Raw genomic sequence first — 21467 nt, 5'->3', positions numbered from 1 at the left:
TCATTTTTCCAAATAGGTGCCATAAAAAGGATATAATTTTTATAGGCTTTTGCTTAGCAGTTTGTATTTCTACAGGTTGAATAGATATCACTATGGGAAAGATTTAGTAAACTAGTGGCGTCAAAATGCATGGTCAAACCAAAGAAAAACCAGAGAAGCAAGCAATAAAGCATTTCCTATGTCATAAATAAGGTGGATCCTCTGTGCCATCAGCTGGTGGCGAAAGATTGTTGGCAAAGTACAAGTTTTACTGTCTTGTCCTCAGCAGAGTCTGTGTTGGTGGTGATGCAGTTGACTTTAGAACTGTTTGTGTTGGCTTCAGAACTATCTACCTGGCTAAGAACAGCTGACAACTCAGAGGGGTACTAAATCATGAGGCAGAGTCATGGTCAGGTTCAACCCAGAGGTCAGGGTAGGTGGCAGACAAGCATAGATACAGAATCCAGCAGAAGGTCAAAGCAGGTGGCAGACAGACAGCAGAAGCCACATCTAAGCTTGCCTGTTACCAAGGGCAGCTGATTAAAAGAAGCCACCATAAGACAAGAGGAGATCAAACCAAGAGAAGATGAGGAACAGACTCCAGAAACCAAGAGTACCAAGTAGCAGAACATGAATAATGTCTGGAATTGCTTCCCAAATGCTCAATAGCAGAAGCTAATTAAAGCATAGAGATATTATTTAGGCCTAGTTTACGAATTAGATTAGTGAGTGCAGATTGGTTACTGGTGAGCCAGCATCAGTTTTATAGTGCTTTCATTTGGTGGGTAGACTGATACTGATGAAAGGGGCATGTCCCCGAAATGTGTCATTTCTGGATGCACTCTGTTGTTATGGTGGCTTTGCTGTTCATATGTAAGCTGTATCCACTTATGGATCCTTATATTGTTTAAAGTTATGGAGTGCTCACAGTTCACATAAACTTCAACAATGTATGAATTGGACCTTTGAACATTATGTAAGATAATCTTTGTTTCAATGTACAGCTGTTAAGGTTCTGGTTTTACATGCTTTACAAGACCAGTGGTGTGTGTTTGCTTTATAGTTCATACCCCAGCTAGTTTATGAGCAACAAGATGGTGGTTAAATACTCTGATAACTAAACAAGCAGAAAAAGTTTAGTGCTGTTCAGCACCCTACTCCTGCGCTCAGAACCTGGTCCTCAGGCTGCCTCAATCCTGGAACTTGTACTCATACTTGGCATCCACTATGGCTGGGCTTTGCTGCCCCCTACGACCGGGGCGGTCGACCAAACACTGTAGATACAAAACAAAGAAAGCCTAGCGCATTATCCTCAGCGAGTTTATTGGTAATAAAAAGATAAAAATCAGCTACTCACAAACATGCATGAAAGTCAAGCATATCGATTCCATAAAGCAGCATCATTACAGAAGTCCAATATCTCATGAAAGCAGAGGGCTGACGCGTTTCAAGGCCGTGCCTCTTCCTCAGTAGCTGATTTTTATCTTTTTATTACCAATAAACTCGCTGAGGATAATGCGCTAGGCTGGTGCGCCCTTTCTTTGTTTTGTAACTAAACAAGCACCCTTGGTGTTTTTGAATAATATCCTCCCTATATATGGAGCGCCGAATACCAGTGGTATCATTTGTTATGTTATCCCGCAGAGGTGAATTTCTGCCTGGATGTTGTATGGGCACGTGCCCAATACTTACTAAGCAACCCTTTCAGACAACTTTAAGAATTAGAGGTGAGGGAGGGAGTTATGTGTGCTACAGGAGGTATATAGCCACTTGAACATCCATATATTGTAGACAGGCTTGGAATATATATACAGTAATACCTTGGTTTGTGAGCATAATTAGTTCCAGCAACAAGCTTGTAATCCAATGCACTCGTATATCAAAGCAAATTTCCCCATAAGAAATAATGGAAACTCAGATGATTCGTTCCACACCCATTAATTGGTATAAATAAAGATATGCTGCTATCATATATATAGTGCAGTACTGTATAAGCATGCCATCCCCTCTGTTAGATAACATTGTGTGTCCCTGTGGCTGTGCTGTATAAAAAAAAAAATGCTGAATATACCTTATATCAGAGTGTCTCCTGGCGCTCATGTGACTCCTCGGCTCTCTGCTCCTCTCCTCCCCGGCTGCCTTTTCGGCCCGCCTGCCTGGGGGGAGGAGAGAGACAAGGAGTTACGGGAGCGCTGGGAGACACTCTGATATAAGGTATAATCAGCATTTTTTTATACAGCACAGGCACAGGTACACGTAATGTATGTAACAGTGGGGATGGCATGCTTATACTGTACTAAACCACTTTGGCATTGCTAAACCACTTACACACTAATACACTGTATATCAAGACAGCGCTCACATATCAAGGCAACATTTTTTAAAAAATGTTGCACGTCTTTCAAAACGCTCATAAACCAGGTTACTCGCAAATCGAGAGACTACTGTATACAGTGGGGATCGAAATTTTGGGCACCCCAGGTAAAAAATGGTATTAATGTGCATAAAGAAGCCAAAGAAAAATGGAAAAATCTCCAAAAGGCATCAAATTACAGATTAGACATTCTTATAATATGTCAGCAAAAGTTAGATTTTATTTTCATCATTTACACTTTCAATATAACAGAAAACAAAAAAATGGCGTCTGCAAAAGTTTGGGCACCCTGTAGAGTTAATATCTTCTACTGCCCCCTTTGGCATGTATCACAGCTTGTAAACGCTTTTTGTAGCCAGCCGAGAGTCTCAATTCTTGTTTGAGGTATCTTTGCCCATTCTTCCTTACAAAAGTCTTCCAGTTCTTTGGGATTTCTGGGCTGTCTGTCACACACTGCTCTTTTAAGGTCTATCCATAGATTTTCAATTATGTTGAGGTCAGGAGATTGCGAAGGCCATGGCAAAACCTTCAAGTTACGCCTCTTGATGTAATCCCCCGTGGATTTTGCGGTGTGTTTAGGATCATTATCCATTTGTAGAAGCCATCCTCTCTTTAGCTTCAGCTTTTTCACAGATGGCATCAAGTTACCATCCAAAATTTGCTGAAATTTTATTGAATCCATTTTTCCTTCTACTCGTGAGATGTTCCCTGTGCCACTGGCTGCAATACAACCCCAAAGCATGATTGATCTACCCCCATGCTTAACAGTTGGACAGAGGTTCTTTTCATTAAATTCTGTGCCCCTTCTTCTCCAAACGTGCCTTTGCTCATTCCGGCCAAAAAGTTCAATTTTAACCTCATAAGTCCACAGAACTTGTTTCCAAAATGCATCAGGCTTGTCTATATGTTCATTTGCAAAGTTCAAATGCTGATTTTTGTGGTGAGGACGTAGAAGAGGTTTTCTTCTGATGACTCTTCCATGAAGACCATATTTGTACAAGTATCTCTCTATAGTGGAATAGTGTACCACAACTCCAGTGTCTGCCAGATCTTTCTGGAGGGATCGTGCAGTCAAACGTGGGTTTTGAATTGTTTTTCTCACAATCCTGCGAGCTGTTCTGTCTGATATTTTTCTTGGTCTTCCAGATCTTACTTTAACTTTCACTGTTCCTGATGACTGCCATTTCTTAATTACATTCCGAACAGAGGATATTGACATCTGAAAACGCTTTGTTATCTTCTTATAGCCTTCTCCAGCTTTGTGAGCGTCAACTATTTTCAGTTTCAGTTTTCTAGACAACTGCTTAGAAGATCCCACGGTGCTGATTGTTAGGGCAAGGTCAGATGAGTCTGGGCATTTAAAACCTTTGAGATTGACATCACCTGGTCTTCCCAGACGATGATTGAGAACAATCCATTGCACTGGCAGGTCTCAGCCTTGCAAAGGGGGCAGTGCATGCTATAAATTCTGCAGGGTGCCCAAACTTTTGCAGAAGCCATTCTTTTGTTTTCTGTAATTTTGAAAGTGTCAATGATGGAAATAAAATCTAACTTTTGTTGACATATTATAAGACTGTCTAATCTGTAATTTTATGCCTTTTGGGGATTTTTCCATCTTTCCTTGGCTTCTTTATGCACATTAATACAAAATTTTACCTGGGGTGCCCAAACTTTCGATCACCACTGTATATATATGTATATATATTTTTTTTTTTTCATAGCTGTACTGTTTAGAGCCAAGGCTCTAATAACCTCTGTAATGGTCAAAGTTCTGTGCTCTTTCTGTACATTGCTTTTAATTATTTACCAGTGGCCATGTGACCTGTCCTCTGGAACACAGGCCACTGAAGAAATAGATCAGGATGTATTAATAGGGCAGTCTGTATTCTTTTGTCACATAAATAAAGACAGATTGTTAGTAATTATGTTCACTTATTCAATGAGCTTTCTGTTGAATGCTTTCTGGTATACATAAAATTGGAACAAAAGAAATTGCTGCTGCTTGTGGTGTTTGCACGGAACAACCTATCATTTTTTGCCTCCGATTTTAATATTTTTTCATGTCTTTCATTTGCGCTTAAAAATAAGCCTTTTTTTTTCTTTAAATAGTTAATACTAGCTCTCTCACTCTGATCTTAAAAGCATGTTTTTCTTTGGCCAACCACTCCGCAGAGCTAATTAGAAGGGGAGTGGTAAACGACTTTGCGTGCTATAAATAAAACGATCTGACAATTTGAAGTAGCTTTCAGTTTTAAGTGGCTTCTGATGTAAATGGAGTTATAGCTTCCAAGACTGAAAATACACAAGTATTGCTGGTTCCACTACAATCAGGATCCCAGTAGTCATGGAAATCGTAATGCATGACACATAGACATGTTATGGGGGGATTCTGAAAACAGGAGGTTGGACAAAACCATTTCTTGACTGGGGTCAGCTTGTAGTGGACCTGATAGACAGATTGGTGGGGTGGGATGAACAATACCAATCTATTTAGGATCATCTTGGAAGGTATAAAAAGAAAAAGGCTGGAAGGCAGAAAATTCTTTGAAGACAAAACTAGGCTGTAATTTGAAGAGAAGGAACGCCAAGGATGTTCTTATCAATAATAAGGCCTTTACAAAGTAATACACATGAAAGAGAGCTTAAGCTTCAAGACATTCTGTACCCATGCTATTGCTATCGGTAACAATCTTTCCATGGACTGTATGCCAAATTACCTTGTTTCCTTCATTAATGCTCCTTATAATGATTGATGACAGCTATTGCAAAGGACTGAGGCTCCAGCTGGGCACCGCCATCTTGGATGTGATATCAGCAGCCCAAGGCAGACTCACAGCTGTCACTCAAATGATGCTTAGAAGTGTTTCCTGATATCATTTATTTACCCTTGAGACTCACTGAACAGCCCCTTATGATCAAATGACAGGACTGAGAAGCGATTGTAGGAGCTTCCATGCTGTGTAATCCCAGCAGTGATTCCTCTTCCATTTTTCACATATTACAAACCACACTTTGTTTACATTTTTGTACGCTAACAACTCATTTCAGTTTGCATAGATAATAAATTGCTAAACTTGCCTGAAATCCTAATGTTTGCTAAGTGGTAGCTGTGTAGGCTCTTTGCGTACATGGCAACAGGGGAAGGTGGCAGGAGCAGGGGTCGGCACAGTCAGGAATTGACACTTTCAGGAAGTGGACAGATTTGTCTACAGTCATACCTCCCAACCGTCCTGGAATCCGCGGGACTGTCCCGCAATTTGGAGTGAGTCCCGCGGTCCCGCGGAGCCGGTCTGAAGTCCCGCAAAATCATCTGGTGGCCAGCCATCCCTCCTCCCAGCTCTGCACTCCGAGGGCCCGAGGTCAGGGGGGGCCCGGTAGGGCCATCTTTCTCATGCGTATGCTGGGGAGTTGTCTGGGGGCCCCCCCCGATCTGATCCCCCCACGCCGCAGCAGCAGCTACATTATGCGGTAAACTGGTTGCTAAGATCGCCTGCCGAATGGCATCTAGCAACCAGTGACGTCCGAGTAGGGACCCAGCATGCAAAGCGTCCTCCTCCGACCTCCGTGCCTATTAGAGACTCCGGCTCCACCCACCTCCGCTCCTCCCTTCATCCTCACTGTGCGGCCGCTGCGGAGGGGGAAACTGCCTGAGTGACTGATGCAGCAAGACCGAGCACAAACTGCTGCTTCAGGTGAGATATTCTTTCCCTCTCCCCCCCTCTCTCCCTCCATTCTCTCTCTTCCCTCTCTCTCCCTCCCTCCCCCCTTCTCTCTCTCCCCTCTCTTTCTCCCCTCTCCCCCCCCTCTCCCTCATCCCCCCTATCCCCCCTCCCCTCTCTCTCATCCCCCCTATCCCCCCTTCTCTCTCTCCCCCCTCTCTCCCACTCCCCTTCCCTCCTCTCTCTCCCTCCCCCCTCTCTCTCTCACCCCCTCTCCCTCCCTCCCCCTCCCTCTCCCCCCCTCTCTCTCTCTCTCTCCCTCCCTTGCCCCCCTCCCTCTCACACCCACTCTCTCTCCCTCCCTTTCCCCCTCTCTCTCCCTCCCTTTCCCCCTCTCTCTCCCACCCTTTTGGTTTCTCTTTCAGTGTCCCTCATTGCGAACTTCAAAAGTTGGGAGGTATGTACAGTTACATGAGTCAAACTATGCTGAGCACTGGGCTGACATCTGGCGCTTTTCCACTGCATGGAACCTAACGGTTTGGTTTGCTTTTGTGCTTTTCCATTGCTGGTACCGCATGGTACAGTGTAGGAACGGTTCGGTACGGTACGGCGGCGCTTTTCCACTACATGGAACCGAACGGTACGGCTCGCTTAAACAGTACCACCTCAGTTGTGGTTCCAACAGGGCCGTACCGGTACCATATCCCACAATCCTTTGCATGCAGTGATTAATTAATAGAATATTTTATAGCCCTCATTATACTGTTGAAGAGAAGATGAGTTGAAATGCTTGCACGTGTGTTGATGGTGGTAATGATGTCAAGCATTAACTGTCCTAAATTGACTGGTATACTGGTGTTTCTGATACTGCAAAAGGGCTGCAAATTTATAAACGTTTTATTGAAGGATGATTTTAGGGCACAGTTAAAGAATTACTTAAGGCAAAACCTTTTTTTCTTAGTTTTAGAGTGGAGAGGGATTTTCCAGGTTTTTATTGCTGTCCATGTCCCCATTAATTAATTACAAAGACTCTCTAATTGACCATTATCACCAAAACTGAAATAAAATCCAACATTTTGGGAATATAATGAAGTAAAAATCTTCCAATAGGGACACCAGCTCTGGTGACAACCAGGGCTTTCCTCCCTTTGGAGGGATTTACACTTACTTCCTGTTTTGGCTATAGGACAGGAAGGAGGTGAAAGTAAATCTCCACAATGGGGCACAAATGGCAAAAAAAGAAAAAAAAAGAAAGTGACAGAGGTTATAACGCTCCCTTCTTCTGTCCAAAATGAAAGAGAAGTTTTGCCTTTAGTTCTACTTTAAAGGCCTATTCATATTTATGCAGATGACTATTGTGTAATAGAGATAGTCCAAAGACTGTAAAGGTATTTATTATGCTGTGAAGATCACTGCTGTATGGCGAAGTGAGGTGAAAAACTGTTCCGTAATGTGTCATAATGCATATTTATGCAGGTTATCATGCTTCATTGCAAAATGATGGAAGCCCAACTTTTTTATATAAAACTTGTTTGCAGCTTTTCAGGAAGGCACAGAAGATGTGTGTTAATGTGCATTATATGCACACATCTAATGTATGTCATTGAATGTTAAAATGTATGCAATATCGCGAAATAATTTAATTTGCAAAGTGTGCATCTTTGCAATTCTTTCTTATAGAGGCTTCAACCAGAACTGATGCTCTGTTAAAGCTGAATTCCAAGTGTGTCTATTTTTACATAGTTACATTGTTTCAGCTTGGACCAGTGAAAGTATGCATGAGTCCTACCTGACAGATCCCCGTGCAAGTTGAAATACACTGTAGTAAGCACATATGAAAGAGAAAAAAAACAGTAACAAACTGGTTAAATGGGGATTGAGCTTCACCGACTCACCATTAAGGTGTGGGACAACCTATAGGTAGTTAACCATCAGAAAAAAGATAATAGCAAAAAGCCAGAATGCCTCCGCACTCTGAAAAGTGATACATACTTTTTTCACTGACTTTGGTTCTCAACCTAATTCTTGAAGTTCACTCCATGCAATATGATCTATCTGCCAGCCAATGTATTGAAACTCTGATTTATTGCTTTGTGGAAATTCAGCAATGTGTATTAACTCACTCTTTTTTTGCTACTGAGTGCAATTTCTCATGAATTTAGTCACCCCGTGTCACCACCGGGATGCTTTTTTAACCTCCCTGGCGGTATGATTCTTTCCGATTTTAGGTGCTGAATTCGGTACCATTATTCTGCATGTAATTCTTAAGAACAAGCAGCCCAAACCAACTATTTACATATGATTTTTTTTTTTTTTTTTTACTGTGCTTTCTTCTTTATAACATCTTGGGTATGATAAAGTTTGAAACACAAAATCATAAGTACAGTAAAACTGCAGGAAAGGGCACACTGGGGGGCAAACTAATGGGAATTTATTTTATTTTGTAATGTATCAGTGTGTTTGGTGTGTTTTACTGTTTAAATTTGCTGCCGGTTCCACCCCCCTGCGAGCGTCACGGGGGTAGGGCAGGGCACAGATCATCGGGAGGAAGATCCAGCCACCACACACCGCCGGGATACATCGCTGGATCCCGGGGTCAAGGGGAGTACCCTCTCTTACAGGATCCAGCGATCTCCCTGGCGGTACCCCGAGTGTGGCTCGGGGTTACTGGTTTTGGCACTGAAATTTAAACCCGAGCCACACTCGGGAATACTGCAAGGGAGGTTAACTATTTTTGTATGTCAAGTCTTGTGACCTCTTGAAGATATTTGTGATAAACATGTACTTAATTTTTGTTATTTGAATAAAGTTTTTTCTTTACTTTTTGCTTATTATACCGCGTGGGAATCGTCCTATCTTTTGAATCGCTTTTTACTGTAGTAAGCACCACTGCTATAGTGATCACCACCAGTGCTGAACGGGTGCCCTTCTACTTTGTGAACACATTAGGTTGTTTGCTTGGCGGGCTCCATTCAGAGAACACTTTGCATTTTCTATATGAATGCAAAGCATTCTCTGATTGGATGAGGTGAAGAGGCAGGGCAGTGGCATCTCAATTTCTACCTTGTCTAGTCAGGGAATGCTTTGCATTCACTGAGAAAATGCAAAGGGTTCCCTAAATGGTGCCCATGCTAAGTGACCTCCTGTGTTCATTAACCAGCAGGGCAGCACGGCACATACATACTTACATTATTCCAAGCTGGATCAATGTAATGATGTAAAAATAGTCATTTCTACTTGGGTGATGTGGTTCTTAAGGCAGAATATTTTTTACCTGCATGCATTCTTTGCATGAAGGTAAGAAACCTTCTGGGTGCAGCTCCTCCACCCTCCCCTCCCAGCCTCCCTAATCCTTACCTGAGCTCCCTCAGATCCAGTGATGTTCACAAAAGCCTTGTCTGTCCCGGACTCTCGCTCCTCATTGGCTAATATAGCAGCAGGAGCAGGGGCCAATTGGCTCTCATAGCTGTCAATCCTAGCTAGTAAGCCAATGAAGAGAGAGCAGGGGGCAGGGCCAAGCCGTGGTTCCATGTGTCTTATGGCCCCCCTCTTTATACTTAGCTGAGTCCCATCTCATTTCAGAGTTGTACATGAGAGCAGGGTTCTCCCGAGTCTCACTCTCATTGGCTTACACAGCAGCGGGAGCCATTGGTCAGCCAATTATCCAATGAGAGGGGAGTGGGGCTGAACCACACTCTGTGTGTGAATAGACAATGTCCATTCACAGTAGTGCAGTGTCTGGAGTGAGCCTGCTTGAGTTCCCCCATAGCAAGAGGCTTGCTTTTGGGAGCACTAAGCAGAGGGAGGGGGGTTGTGGGAGACCCAAAAAGAAGAGGATCAGGGCTGTTCTGTGCAAAACCATTGTGCAGGGCAGGTAAGTATAAAATACTTGTTATTAATAAAAAAAATACAACCTTTAGAATCACTTTAAGTTTTCCAACACCCAGTGAAGACATTCCTTCACCAATGCCACCATTAAAAATGCGCTCTTTACCGAATCCATAGACTCCTATTTATGGAGGCCACAAGTGCTCTTTTATAATATTAAGCAGATGGTAGACATGGATACAGATTTTAAGTTGGTTTATATAACTTATCTTGATGTCATTTTTCTTGATATTCCTTTGATGTTTTTTCGATTGCTTTAGCGCAGCGTTTATTAGGATTTAGTATTGTTATTCGCTCACCTCTGTTGTTGGACCCTGCTTCTAGGTGGCCAAAGGGATATATATACCTCCAAGGATTAAACATCCAACCTCCTCTCCAATATAACACTGCTCCGACTTAAGAGAAACACAAATGCATCATTTCCATTTAAATATGTTTATTAAAAACCATAAAAAAAACGACTGATGTGTTAGCACTCCACAGCATGAGACAACAAGTGGAACAGAAATCCTCAGAAAGTGGAGGTAAAGATACAAAACTCCTGCACAGCGTAATGACCTCATTGCCCACAAGTTCAGAGAGCAAAGCAGTGATTCTAATTGCACCAAACTGGCCCAGATGAATCTGGTGTGCAGACATACTTAGGACTTCTAGTAAACAACCCCTGGCACCTTCCCAACAGGCCAGGTCTGCTACGTCAAGATCCTCTACTGCAGCCTGCTTCTCTGGATTTAACAATGCAGCTGTTGAAATCCATGTCTTAAAAGATAGAGAGATTTATGACCACCTGGAAACAGGGGTTCAAAAATAGAGGTGAGCGCCCACCCTAAAGTGGATTGAAGGTGGAAGATTTCACTAAGAGCAAAGTTACACAATGGTGTTGGGGATGTCAAAGATCTCACATGGCAAAGTTGGATGCATACAAAGAATGTGGACTAGCACATATGAGCACATTTTTTGCACGCACAGAATATGGTTGTATTTATGTGTGGATTGTTAGCATTTTTTTGTAAGGTATTCACTGAAGCAAGGGGGGGGGGGGGGGCGTGTGGGTTATACACTTGTATATACTGATATTAGTTTATGTACTTTGTATGTTTTTTGAGTGCAGCACTATGTAATGGTAAATCTTAAAGACTGCAAAAATTACTTAATTTAAGTGAATCAGAGGTAAGTGTGATCAGGAATTTGTCTAATATGTGCTTTAAAAAAAAAGAACAGTGGTCATTGAAAAATAGTTCATTTTTACCATCTATTTTTACCATGTTAAGGAAAACCCTGAGGAGGCTGCACTTTAACACATAGACTGGGAGGTCATACTGTGCTGTCAGCAAATGACAAAGAATATAAGATTGTGTAAAAATTACTTTTATGTGAATACAATACATCATTTATATGGGTACAAAGTATAAATACTGCAATCAAAAACTGTTAGCCTTATTTCCAGATGTAAAATAAATAAATAAATAAATAAATAAATAAATAAGGGAAAGGACTTCAACATTTAAAATAAAAGGAATTCTTTCATTGGTCAGGGACACTGAAAAATTTCAAAATTGAAGAGAAATTGCTAAAAAGAGTAAGACAAATCCAATAAATTCTTTAAATAATATTTATATTATAATTTTTAAGTTCTACTTTCACTTTCCGATTTGTCAATGGGGGATTCTGCCTATGGTCTTGGATTTAGTTGAACAGAGCATGCTCTAACAGTGACATCATATATTTATCATATCACGTGCAAAGATAAAATATATATATACATATCAGTGGCGAATGGTGCATTGAGGGCGCAGGGGCGTCACCCCCTCATCCATGCGTCCGGCCCCCTAATCTACATGCGGGGCGCCGTGCGCATGGAGTTCAATGGGGTTTTTTTTTTTTTTGTTTAGCCATGTGATTGGAGCCAGAGGCTCTAATAGGCTAAAAAAAGGGTGGGCTTGGGGCGCAGTGCTCTGCGCCCCGAGCCCACCCGGTTGTGTGACAATAGCAATTGAAAATTTGCTATCGTCACACGGATCCTCCTCCTGGCCAATCAGGAAGCGGGTTCTGAGACCCGTTTCCCGATTGGCAGAAAGAAGAATCCATGGAGGAGGAGGAGGGAAGAGATGCAGAAGACAGGGGGAAGAAGCCGAAGCCGTCGCCGCCATTGCCTGCTGCTGCAGATGTCCAGGCAGGGCGAGTGAGCCTGGTCCTGTCCTGCCCCCTGCCATTCCTGTCCTGCCCCCTGCCGTGTCCTGTCCTGCTGTGGTCCAGGGGGTTGGTGTATGGTGCGGTCCGTCTACTGCCCCCCCCCCCCAGCCCATGGAGCACCAGCCCCCACTGATACATATATATAATTAAAAAAAAAAAAACAGCATTTTTGATGAAAGTTAGCAGAGCTTTACCTCATACACTAAGCTCTGAGGAAACTTGCCTTGCAAAGTTCTACTTCCCTTTTTAATTGGCCAGTCCATTTGTCTTTAGTAAATTGACCCCAAAAGCTCCAGTTTCCCCTCCAGGTACATCTTACTATGCAGTCCCCACAATTATATGACACAAATATTGTCCCTCTCCCCCCACAAACATTGCTCAGTGAGCTCACACACAGTCTGGAGGTTTCTTACTCCAGGTTGGCAACAGTCTCTGCCCCCCGATTCCTGCAGAAGCAGTAGTTTCAGTGGGTTTGTTGGAAGACAAGGGAAGGCTGGTGTGTACCTTGGAGTCCATAGTGCAGGATTGTGTTTGCAACATAATATCTATATGATAGGCCCCTCTCCTGTATCAGTTTTAGTATCGTCTGCATCACCTTCACAGAATAATCTTTTCTTTAGGGCTCTTTCACATAGGCGAGCCGTTCAGATCCGCCTGTCCGTTTTTTTGGCGGATCTGAACGGTCCCCTAATGCATCCCTATGGGGCATCGGATGTCAGCGGAGACATGTCCGCTGACATCCGATCCGATCCGTCAAATCTGGACGGATGGAAACCCTATTTTCCATCCGTCCAGTGGATGTAATCGGATGAGAACGGACCATTGGTCTGTTCCCATCCGATTCCCCCATAGAGATGTATGGGGAACTTATAGTTCATATTCCTATCGCACACCTTCCTGGTTTGTAGGCTCGTGTATATTGGGTGCTGAAGCCATCACCAGTTGGCAACTGGATTAGTTACAAGTAGATACATATTCGCCAGCACACCAAGGCTCTTGCATAAGCAGTCCAAAAACTTTATTCAAGTTATGACCACATCAAAAAAATAGTGCAACGTTTCAGAGCCGCGCAGGACCCCTTCGTCATCACATGCCTGACGAAGGGGTCCTGCGCGGCTCCGATACGTTGCACTATTTTTTTGATGTGATCATAACTTGAATAAAGTTTTTGGACTGCTTATGCAAGAGCCTTGGTGTGCTGGTGAATATGTATCTACATGTATGGGGAACTGACAGCTGTGTCTCCGTACACAGTGCGGAGAACAGCTGTCATCCTCCTGCTCAGCGGGGGATCGGCGGATCGATCCCCCACTGAGACAAACGGAGTCCGTTTGACGGACACCGTGTGAAAGGGCCCTAAGTTTCACTGGACCCATTACCTACCTTTTTCAGTTGGCCCTCCTCTATAAAACCTTCTGTGCATGGATCCCATACTGCTGCTTTACAGTAAGGTTTATAAATGGGTGCCAAGTGTGTCATGGGGTGTAATTCTGTAGAATCTGTCATTCTACTTTATAGCTGTGGCCATACTTTTTTGTGATTTTGTTGCTAATTATAGAAAGATTTAGAAAGATTTATAACAAACATTTGTTACAGTTACATATTACTGTACAGCTTATTATTGTACCCTCTACATTTACATACATGCATGATCTCCAGCTCATACTGCCCACTGTTATACCCTTTGTATTCCTCTCTTGTGCACACCCTATTATAACTTCTGCACTTCTGTTCTGCTCACACTGCCTATCATCATTCCATCCACACTTTCCTGCATATACTACTGGCCATCATACCCTCCAAATGTATCCTCTGCTCTTATGGCCTGATGGTATACCTCCCTACCCTTCACCTGCACATACTGCCCACTTTTTTCCATTGGTCACTTGTCAACCTAAAAACGCCTGTAAAAAAAGCCTGAAAAAACACCCATAAAAATGCCTGAAAAAAAGCCTAAAAAACGCCTGTATATTGCAACGCCAAGATGTGAACGTAGCCTTAAGGTTGATATTATCCAAAAGCGATTAGAGTAATTAAAGCTGGATACACACTATACAACGTTTGTTCTTCAATTTCCTTTAGATTAGACTATATAGTGCAAGGGCCTGCCTGATTGCATACAAATTGAAAGAGCTTAGGTTTGACCTCAAATTATATGGTTTTGGTAAATATAATGAAAAAAATCTGTATAGTGTGTATCCAGCTTAAATGTCAATAAAGTACACATACTATTCCTTAAAGAGCTAACCTTTTAAATTATTGGTATGATACCGGTGAGATACCAATGAATTACCATTGATCAAACAGAGTACATATATAGTGGCAAGACTAAACCCCTTGTTATTAACTGGTTTTCTGCAGTAATTTGATTATTGTTTGTGTAATATTAGCCTTAGCTTAAGGGGGAAATTTACTAAAATTGGTGCACACAGAATCTGGTGCAACTGCGCATAGTAACCAATCAGCTTCTAACTTCAGCTTGTTCAATTAAGCTTTGACAATAAAACCTAGAAACTGATTGATTACTATGCACACCTGCACCAGATTATGTGTGCATCGGGTTTAGTAAATCTCCCCCTTTGTGTTTGTCTATTGTTGTGACTTAAGCCTAGTACACACGCAACGATTATCGGCCGACCGATTGTCCGTCTTTTGTCCAGAGTGGTGTTTTGTTTGTTGGAATGTGCCTAGACTGCACACAAATTTTCTCGCCCGACAAAATTCTACTTCAGAAGTGATGTCATGTGTTGGTTTGCTTTCTTTGTGTTCTTTCTTCTCTGAGCATGCCCAGTCTTGCTCATTCGATTTTTCCCTGTCGAAATCTGTACTGACTGCAAGAAAATCGGCCATGTTTTGACGGCGGACAAAAATTTTATAGCCTGCCCACCAGATTTTTTTCGGCCGAAAAGTCGGAGTCTGTTGTCGGAAGCATCATGCTAACAAGCCGAAAATCGGCAGATCGGTCATCGGATGAAAGTTCCCTGCCGATTTTCGACGCATGTGTACGAGGCTTTAGGATCAGATCACATTTTATGGCAAATTACTGCAGAAAACCAGTTAATTCCAAAAGGTTAACATCTTTTTTCCTGCCATTGTATTTAAGCATTTATTAACTCATTGTGGTCGCCCATTAACTCCTGATCATGCACATTTTACAATTAGTTTTGATTTTTTTTGAAGAGATGAATAGAAAGTTTGATATTATAGAGATATAGTATTATAGTATAAAGTGTATTTTGACTTTGCTAAATGTTCTTCTTAGATGTTAAATGTACAAATTAACATGTGCTAGTTTAGAAAATCCTGTATGTAAATAGGTGAAAACAAGCTTACACACTTGACCTCTCTAAGGTTTTACCCACTTCATGACCTGGCCATTTTTTGAGATACGGCACTGCATTACTTTAATTAACAATTGTGCGGTCATGTGACACTGTACCCAAATAAAATGTATGTAATTTTTTCCCACAAATAGAGCTTTCTTTTGGTTGTATTTGATCACCTCTGCGGTTTTTATTTTTGCGCTATAAACAAAAAAAGAGTGACAATTTTGAACAAAAAAAAACAATATTTTTTACTTTCTGCTATAAAACACATCCAATAAAATAAAAACAAAAGAAATTGAACTTCTTTTCTACATGGAAGAACACCAGCACAGCGATGGGGAGCAGCAAGGGATCAATGAAATGTAGATAAGCAAGTGCTGCTAGGGAGGCCTGTTGTCCTGCATTGGCAAAGCACTAGTTTTCTTTTAGGCTACGTTCACATCTTGGCGTTGCTATTTACAGGCATTTTTATGGGCGTTTTTTCAGGTGTTTTTATGGGCATTTTTTCAGGCGTTTTACAGGCGTTTTTACAGGCGTTTATGTGCAGGCATTTTTAGGATTACTAGTAACCAATGGAAAAAAATAAAACGCCTGTAATCTGCCCAAAAAGAAGCTCATGTACTTTTTTGAGCGTTGGGCGTTTTGCTTAAAACGTCAAAACGCTCAGATGTGAACAGGGGCCATTGAAATGAATAGGATTTGTCTTGTTGGGCGTTTTTTGAGCTGATCCTAGAGCAGAAAAACGCCCCAAAACGCCCCAAAACGCCTACATGTGAACTTAGCCTAAAGTGATTGTAAAATCTTGTGTTTTTTTTTTTTTTTAAAAATAACAAACATGTTATACTTACCTGCTCTATGCAGTTGGTTTTACACAGAGCAGCTCAGATCCTCCTCTTCTCGGGTCCCTCTTTGCTGCTTCTGGCCCCTCAGCAGCTTGCTATGGGGGCACCCGAGCCGAGTTGCAGCTCCTTATGTCCATTTAGGCATGGAGCTGCTGTTCGGTCCTGCCCCCTCCCTCTCTCCTGATTGGCTAACTGATTTTGATTGACATCAACGGGAGCCAGTGGCACCACTGCTGTGTCTCAGCCAATCAGGAAGAGAGTCCTGGACGGCCAAGGGACTTGTGGACATTGCTGGATAAATATGGCGCTCAGGAAGTATGGGGGGGGGGGGGGCTGCTACACACAGAATGCATTAAGATAGAAAACCTTCTGCCTTTACAACTCCTTTAAGAATGCAAAGTGTTTGACACTGTTGCATGGAATGTTGAGTATAATATGTAATTAAATATAAAACTGGTCTGAAGACTGCATTCTGAGAGTTGTGATGAAATCATTAATACTGTGAATGGTCAAGCTTATAAGCAGCATACTTCAAAGTTCAGTTTTGTTACCATTATTCTTTAGATTGTTTATAAGTGATGTGAGTTTGTGCATTTACAGAAGACCTTTAGGACTTAGGGTCCTTTCACATGGGCTTTCCGATCAGGTCCATCTGTCACTTTTTCAGGCAGATCTGATTGGATGCTCCATGCACCTCTATGGAGCAGCGGATGCCAGTGGTGACATGTCTGCCTACACCTGCTGCTATACGATCCGATCCTGCCCGTGAAATCCACACGGATGGAAACCTTATTTTCCATCCGTCTGGAGGATCGGATCGGATAGGATCGGATGAAAACAGACAGGCGGACCATTATCATCTGATCTCCTTTAGAGGAGAGCGGGGATCTGACAGGCAAAGTAAGCAGAGACAGAACTGTCATCCGCCTGCTTAGTGGGGATCGGTGGATCGATCCCCGCTGGGCAAAATGGAGTTCGCCGGGCGGAAAGCCCATGTGTAAGGACCCTTATAAGTTTGCCAATATACAAAGCAGGAACATGACCACATCTTGAATATGCAATTCAGTTTTGGGCATTGCTTTAATGAATGGATGTCATGAAACTGAAAGCTAGTGCAGAGAAGGGCAACTAAATCAGTAAGCAGCATGGAGAACCTCAGTTACGGAGAGGCTAATTTTACCAAATGTATATACCCTTGAGAAGAGGACCATATAATAAGCTCAATGTACGTCGTTTCACTTTAAAGTCACAAGAATAAATCAAGGGCATCCCTTGCAACTAGAGCTAAAAAGAGCTTATTACTGTAAGTGCAGCTGAATAGTCATCTACAGGAACTGGCTTTAGCAGGTATTGCAAATGGTTTAAAATATTGATTAGATACATTGCAAAAAATACAAAGTACATTGTTGATCCAGGGATTTGATCTGTTCGGGCTTCAAATATATATTTCTTTTTTCCTTTTTTTTTTTAGCCTGTAGTTGAACTTTAAGGATATATTTCTTTTTTTTCACCTAACTGCAATGAGAAAAATACAGTCATATAAAGTCACACCTTTATGTGATAGTTTTTTTATTGGCTACGTGCTGTCTAGTATGCATTAATTTATCGTTTTTAGGTTTGGTAGGATGTTTGTGAGGTATGTTCTGCTGACCCAGAATGTAACATAGTTAAAGTGGTAGTAAGGCATTTTTTTTAATAACAAACATGTTATACTTGCCTGCCTTGTGCAGTGGTTTTGCACAGAGCAGCTCCAATCCTTTTCTTTTCAGGTTCTTTGCTGGTGCTCTTGGCTCCTCCCCCTCGAGCAGTGCCTCCAGAGAAAGCCGCTTGCCCTGGGGGCACCGCTGCATGCTTGCTCCCGAGCTACTGCTTCATGCATCCATAAGACACAAAGAGGCATGGATTGACCCCGCCCCTGCTGTCTCCTCATTGACTCACTGGCTGGTATTGACAGCAGTGGGAGCCAATGGGCTCCTGCTGCTATCTTAGTCAATGAGGAGGGAGAGTCCCAGGACAGCGGAGGCTATTGGATCGGAGCGAGTTCAGGTAAGGATTGGGGGGGGGGGGCGCTGCACACAGAAGATTTTTTACCTTCAAGCTTAGAATGCATGAAGGTAGAAAACCTTCAGCCTTTAGAACCACTTTAAGCCTTACTCTAAATTTTAACCACTTGCCGACCGCTCACATGGAGCGTACTGCGGCAAAGTGGCTCGATTCCGTCCAGCGACGTAGACCTACGTCGCGGGACTCTTCCCCTTGTGGGTGGCGCGCGTGCGCCGCCGGAGGCTCGCTCCCGCTGTATTCAGACACAGCGGGAGTCGGGCCAGGGGAGGAGAGGCGGTGATCACTGCCTCTCTTCCCCAATCGGGGATCGAGTGAGGAAATCCGCCCGCTTGTGTAGGATCTCCTATGAGACAGGCAGGGACAGATTACAGGATTCAGCATAGCTGAACCTGCGATCTGTGCCTTTGTCACACAGTCCCCTCCCCCCACACATGTCAGTAAGCACCAGGCAAATATTTAACCCCTTGATCACCAATAAAGTTAACCTCTTCCCTGCCAGTGTCATTATTACAGTAACGGTGCATATTTATAGCACTGAATACTGTAGTAATGTCACTGGTCCCCCCAAAAGTGTCAAAAATGTCAGTCAAGGGTCTGATCTGTCTGCCGCAATGTCGCAGTCCCGCAAAAAAATTCACAGATCGCTGCCATTACTTGTTAAAAAACAAAAACAATATAAATGACATAAATCTTTCCCGTAGTTAGTAGCTGCGATAACTTTTGCGCAAACCAATCAAAATACGCTTATTGCTATTTTTTTACCAAAAATATGTAGCAGAAAACAAATTGGCCTAAAATGTTAAAAAATTTTAATTTCTTACATTCTTTTTTTGGGGGGGGGGGGGGGAATTTTATATAAAAAAATGTGAAAAATATTGTTATTTCTTCAAAATTGTAACTCTTTTTTTGTTTATAGCGCAAAAAGTAAAAATTGCACAGGTGATCAAATACAACCAAAAGAAATCTCTATTTGTGGGGAAAAAAAGGACATAAATTTAATTTGGGTACAGCGTCGCATGACCAAGCAATTGTCCGTTAAAATAATGCAGTGCCGAATCGCAAAATATGGCCTTGTCAGGAATGGGGTAAAATCTTCCATTCTTAAAGCGCTTAAAAATACGCTCATTGAGAATTTTTTTGTCAAAGACATGTAGCTAAATATATTTTGGCCTAAATATATGACAAAAATTGAATATATTGGATATTTTTTAGTTGTCAAAGTAGAAAAATATTGTTATTTTTTCAAAATTGTCGCTGTTTTTTTATTAATATTGCAAAAAATGAAAAGCGCAGAGGTGATCAAATACCACCAAAAGAAATCTCTGTTTGTGGAAAAAAAAGGACGTAAATTTTGTTTGGGTACGGCGTTGCACGACCGCGCAATTGTCAGTTAAATTTGCACAGTGCCAAGTTGCAAAAAGTGGCCTGGACGTAAAGCAGGAAAATCCTCCGGTCCTAAAGTGGTTAAATCACTCATCTCTCTGAATATATTACCCTCCCTAGTAGAGTAAGGATCATCATTTAGATTGTTCCATATTTCTAATGTCACTAAAATTTAGATTACCAAATTTATATACGTGTGTATGTGTGTTTAAATATTATTTCTACATTTGAACAAACATACAAATATGATCTTTGCTAGTAATATAGATATATTAAATATATGTATTTCTTTATTTAAAGAGAAACCGGAGCAAGGATAAAAGCCAATAAATGTAATTAATTGCATTGAGTCCTGCTTGCTGCATTTTCTCTTCATTTATGTGCACTTTTAGTTAATGTGTATTGAAAGCTGTTATTAAAAATGTTATTGTGCCCTTTTTCTGGAAGCTTGGAGCGATTGTTAAAATTATTGAACTAAGTATAAAAGGAGCATTGACACCTCAAAAATGTACCACAATAAATTAACACTTATGTGATCCAAAAACGTTTCAATAGTAAAAAAAAGTAATTTTGACCTCCCCTGAATTATACCCATAGGCCCTCAAAGAGCCAAAATAAATTATTTATGTTGATGCAGTATATTTGGACTTTAATAATTAGCTTATAGTGGTTATCAATCATTCATAATCTGGTGTGTAATATATCCACCAACAGCTGTGATCTTTAGCATTTTCTCTAAAAACCATTGGTGTTCGGTTTCCATGATTCATTCAGTTATTTTTGTGATTGAAAGATGTTTTAAAGTGTTTGAAGCTGCATACAATTGCCTCATCTAGACCAGGATTAGCTTGGTTTACAACTGATTTACAATTCATTTTAGTTTTGTATAGAGTGTCGGAGTTTGGAACCTCTTTCTTCTTTTGGCTGTCCTTGCCCTAGTTTGAGAAGAATATGCCCATTTTCTTTTTTCAGTGATGGGTGGGCATCATGATTGGAAAATAGAGAGATTTTAGATTATGTCAAATACAGAAATAAAAATACTTACAAAATATAATGGTGAAATGCTATATTCTCTGTTTGGTTTGGTTTTGATTGCTGCCCCTTTAATGGTGAGATTCCCCTCACTTTCTGTCCAGTCACGGTGATCACTTAGGCCCCATTTCACATTTATATGACCGGAAAGTTGCATGACTTTGACGCGCCTTGAAGCAATGCCTGTGTAATCTTGAATTCTATGGACCTCAAGTTACATCAAAGTGCAGGGACTATTTTGAAGTCGCTGCAACTTGAAGTCGCACAGATATGAATGGTAATCATTGAAAATCATGGCACTTTGCAGTCCCAAAGCGCAGGACGTCGCACAAGTGTGAAAGGGTAAACAAACAAAAAAATGGCGCCTCCTATGTGCAGCTGCCTTCTATTCTTGGAAATTCCAAAAATGAATACTAATAGTTTAAATTTGAGATGCTATTCTATAAAGTGGAAGTGATTTTGGTGCTTATATTAGTGCATATGTATTACTTCCTCATATGTCAAAAATGCAAATATCCTTGTGAATATGTGACAACAGTTCAAATACACAATATATTTTCTAAAAAAGTTAAAGTAAACAATTATTTTTAAATATATAAATGGGTATCTTCTACGCCCCCGTGTTTGATTGTGCTTTATTATTTCCGTCTCGTGCATGTTTAAATTTGATATTCCTCCACCTTAGTCCAAAGGGGCCACTCACCAGATATATTCAAGCCGACTTGGG

At 41.6% G+C, this 21467-nt stretch overlaps 1 protein-coding gene across 4 annotated transcripts in view; it reads left to right on the top strand.

The window, feature by feature from the left end:
- TMEFF2 (transmembrane protein with EGF like and two follistatin like domains 2) overlaps positions 1 to 21467 on the top strand; it is a 915272-nt gene that overhangs the window by 4421 nt on the left and 889384 nt on the right. The window lies entirely within an intron of this gene.

This window comes from Pelophylax lessonae (assembly GCF_965119305.1).
Source record: "Pelophylax lessonae genome assembly, chromosome: 6".
Classification (NCBI taxonomy): Eukaryota; Metazoa; Chordata; class Amphibia; order Anura; family Ranidae; genus Pelophylax; species Pelophylax lessonae.
Note: the sequence above shows the minus strand (reverse complement) of the source record. Positions and strands in the feature narration are given on the sequence as shown.